Genomic DNA, 4,501 nt, shown 5'->3' with positions numbered 1-4,501 from the left:
CTGCCCAGCCACTGACTTTTGGAAGACATCATTATGCTCTGAAGAACATATGTAAATTCCTATTGTCAGCAGCACATGTTGGAGTTGGAAAATTCTGGAAACAGTTGAAAAAGAACAAAATGAACTTAAAAAAAAAAAAAACTCCCAAAGTGCTGATTCTCGGAGACCTTCAGTAGAGGTAGCTCTGATTTTGATTAATCCATGCTAGAACACAGTGTGCTTGGACACAAACTGAACAAAAGACACTGAATAACCAAGGATGTTTCAAATCCCCTACAACATCCTTGGAAAGTTGTAGTCTTTTTTTTTTAGAACCATATAAGGTATAAGTCTTGGGGAAGACACCCACCAAGGAGTTCCCACACATACACAAATACCACCTCCCCCAACACACGCACATACACATAAATACCACCTCCCCCAACACACACACATACACATAAATACCACCTCCCCCAACACACACACTTACACATGAATTCCTTGTGTTTCTATGAGGAAAGCATTCCATTAACATAACATTCCTGGGTCTGAGGGGGTGAGTCAGTGCAGAAGAGCACTTGTGACGAAAGCATAGAGACCTGAGGTCAGATCTTTAGCACCTCGTAAAAAGTGGGGCTTGGGCAGGAGCACTGAGGAGGAGGGGCAGGAGTACCCACAACTCCAGCGCTGGGGGGTGGGAGGTAGAAACAGGTTTCCTGAGCTCTCTGGACAGCCAAGCAAGCCACAAAATGACGGGCTCCAGGTTCATTGAGAGACCCTGGCACAAAGAAATAAGGACGACAGCAGTGGAGATGGATGCTCAGCAACTTTCTCTGACCTCCCTCCAAGTGCACAGGCATACAAGTGTACAAAACACCCACATACACATACACCACTCAACATGCAACAGATACATACACAACATACACCACAACACACACCACACATATATGCCCATACCCCACATACATACATATACATACCAAACACACACACACATATACACCACACCATATGCAACAAATACATACACCACACACACCCCCATACCCCCACAGACATACATACATGCACACACACAAGCACACACACATGCACACACACTCATGCAACCATGCACAAACACGCATATACGCCACATCATATGCAACAGATACACACACCACACACCACAACATACACAACACACACTCAATACACAACCACACACAGACTTTCACACACATATACATCACACACAAGAGATACAAACACCGTACACCATACACCACACACCACGGCACACACTACACGCCATACAGTATACCCCACAACACACAAACACACACACAGACACAAATACACACACACACATATACATGTATACACACAAATAATTACAAACTGGCTTTTCTTCTCTCCTTACTCTTTCCCATGGAAGAGAAGGAAGAACACCTAAGCCATAAGAGCTATAGAAAGACTTAGAACACAAGTCCTGTCCTGTGCTTGTCAGCTCACCACTCCCGTCTCTTGGACTGGGTGTCCTCATGCGTGAGGGCTTTGTTCTGCTCTCTCATAGGCCTGGGGCCTAGATGGCTGAGTGTGACTCAGGGTGAACTATATACTCCAACACCCTTATCAACAGAGCTGACTCCCCACAATTGATCCAAGCTCAAGTCAGAAAGAAAAGTGTATTTGTGGACACTCTATTACCCAGCACACACACTGGACCCTTAAGCACTAGCTGGGGACTGTCAGTTGGAAGACACATGACACTCTTGGATGCCACAACAGTAAGGGACAGTTTAGACTTCAGCTGCAGAGCCTCGCTGGGGTGGGACTCTGCCCTTTACAATGCTTTGGAGTTCGTGGTATTCCTTAACAGGCTGGAATTCATGGATTATTGGTCACTTGGGGCATTAACTAAGAGGACGGCAAATTGGAACCTTAGAAACCTGCCTGGGGGCATTGGCACAGGCTGTAGAGAGCAAGGATAGCTGAAACATGGATTTTCTTTTGAGAGAAAGGGGCTCTTTCTCTGCACAGGGCTTAGGAGACAATAGGAAGCTGTCTGTCTGCTTCTTAGGTAGGCCTGCAGAGTAGGCGGCTAGGACCTGGACCCTTTTTTGTGGGAGCAGGGCAGAGGTAGTGACTCAGCCAGAAAATGCCTTCCGCATAAGCATGAGGATGTGAGCTCAGATCCCTGGTGCTTATGGTGAAAAGCTAGAGATGGTAACACATCTGTAACGTCAGCACTGTGGAGACACAAAGCTCACTGGGGAGCCAGCCTAGCCAATTAGCGAACTCCAGGTTCAGAGAGAGACCCCATCTAAATGAACCGACAAATCAATCCATAGATTTAAAAAAGCCATTGAGGCTCTCTGTGCCTACATGTATATGTATGGTGTACCTATAAACATGAACATACACATGTATCAAATAAATAATTAAAATCAAAATGTAGACTTTGGGATTTATGTGACATTTGGTTTTGACTTATTTTATACAGGAGACCTCCTTGCTTAGCAACTGAGTTCAAGCCAAAGGAAGAATGAGATGGACACGCTTCACACTGTTGCTCTCTGTCCAGTACCTTTTAAAAGTCACTCCACCCCCATTCTATATTACCTCAAATTAGCACAATATTTGGAAATTATATGAGAATCTGACTTTATGTTCCAGCAACAAGAACGGTGGCACTGTGGTGAGATTATACCATCTTACTTAAAATGACAGAAAATGACACCTCTTTGGTCCGAGGAAGGATTCCAAGCATGGAGAAATGTGCCTTGCCTCTAGTCTTGCCTCTTGCACTCAGTAAACTCCTAAAAGATGGTGCATTTTGAAAGGGAAGATAAACAAGGATTGTGAACAAAATTGATGAAACAAACGAACTCCATAAAATGAATGCAAACTCAAACGTGTTTTCAAAACCTGGAATATTCTGTGTCTAGGAGCTCTGTGTGCTTGGGTAATCAAAGGAAGACAGGGTGGGCTCGAAAAGCCAACTTTAGTTTCCTTAACAGATCAGACTGGTTTTACAATGAAGTCAAAAATAGAGAGAGACAGGAAAGGCATCTATGAAAGAAATGTCAAAAATTTTAAAAGCTGACCTGAGACTGAGAGATATGGGGAGAAAATTCACGTCGTTATAGCAGATTTAAAAAGGAGAAAGAGACATATACAGGACTCCCCAGTTGAAAAGAGGCATGATAGAAGGCGACCAGATTTTATTTGTTTCATTTGAAGAGATAAATGGGGACCAAAGACACTCAGTGAGGAAGATGAGACAAGTTCTCTACAAGGGACTGCAGTAATTTTTTCACAGCATCCGGGGTCCCCCAAACTGGCCAGAACCATCCTTAAAACTTCACATTGTCAAAAGGCCTATGGGGGCACCATCCCCTGAAAACAGATTCATGTGGTAAAACAGCCTATGGCCTACCACCCCTGAAAACAGTGACAAGATGGATGTCCCAGATTCTGGTGGCCTAGAGCCTGATAAGTCCCTCACTGGAGTACCTAGAGATTATGAAGGAGAGAAGAGCCAAAAACTTTTACACAACAGCTGACTTCATTTGCAGAAAGGAGAGTTCAAGACATAAAATACAATAATAACCACATAACATACCAGTCAATAGATGTTATATAAATAAATGTTATATAAATAAATGTTATATGAAAGCTTAGTCTCGTGAGAAGATAGTGCCTAGTGACATTGTGACCACCTCAGCTTGTGAGGTGCACTACACTGCTCCCATTCCACAGGACTGCATTTCTCAGAGCATGTCCCCAACATTAAGAAATGCTGGACTATGAAATGAGACAACTGGAGTCACACGGGTTGTTTTGTGTGCCACCTGAAAGGACTACAGGCATCTGCCAGTGTCTGTTACCTCGACACTTTAAGTTTTCAAACCCACACAGTAATACGCAGTAGCATGCTGGTCCCATTCAAGATGGACAGCCCGAGCCAACACTGCTGTAGAGTCAGAAGCCCAGAAGACTTCATGGTCTGTGAACACACAGCCTCAGATTCTCCCACAAGGGTACAGTTCCATGACTAGGACTAATCTTTATGTTATTTGTTATTTGTCTGTACAAGTACCAGACCATGTGGGTAGGCTGGTTCAAACTCCAAGCAAACATTATAGTCTAGAATTTTATAATCTTGGAATTTTGCTCCTAGGGCTTAAACACAGGAGACTCTCTGCCCTTGTGGGAGAATCTGTGGCCATTATGATGTTGTATCAAGGAACAATTTATATAACAAAACATACAAAAAACCATAAGAAAAATATATAATTGACAATATTAAAGCTAAAATGTCTATGTCAGAAAAGAACTATATATAAGCAAGGCAGAGACTGCATCAACAGTATAAAATACAGTGTATATCCCAAACCATGTAACCAGTGAGAGATCTTCATCTGTAACCTATGTCTGGTAATGCAGTGCCAAGACTGGGAGAACTGATGGACTCCCATGCACGCACTTGTCGGAAGGAACACTGGGTTTGCTTCACTTTAAAGATGCTCAC

The sequence above is a fragment of the Mastomys coucha genome, unplaced genomic scaffold (genome assembly GCF_008632895.1).
Source record: "Mastomys coucha isolate ucsf_1 unplaced genomic scaffold, UCSF_Mcou_1 pScaffold9, whole genome shotgun sequence".
NCBI lineage: Eukaryota > Metazoa > Chordata > Mammalia > Rodentia > Muridae > Mastomys > Mastomys coucha.
This window is presented reverse-complemented; position numbering follows the sequence as displayed.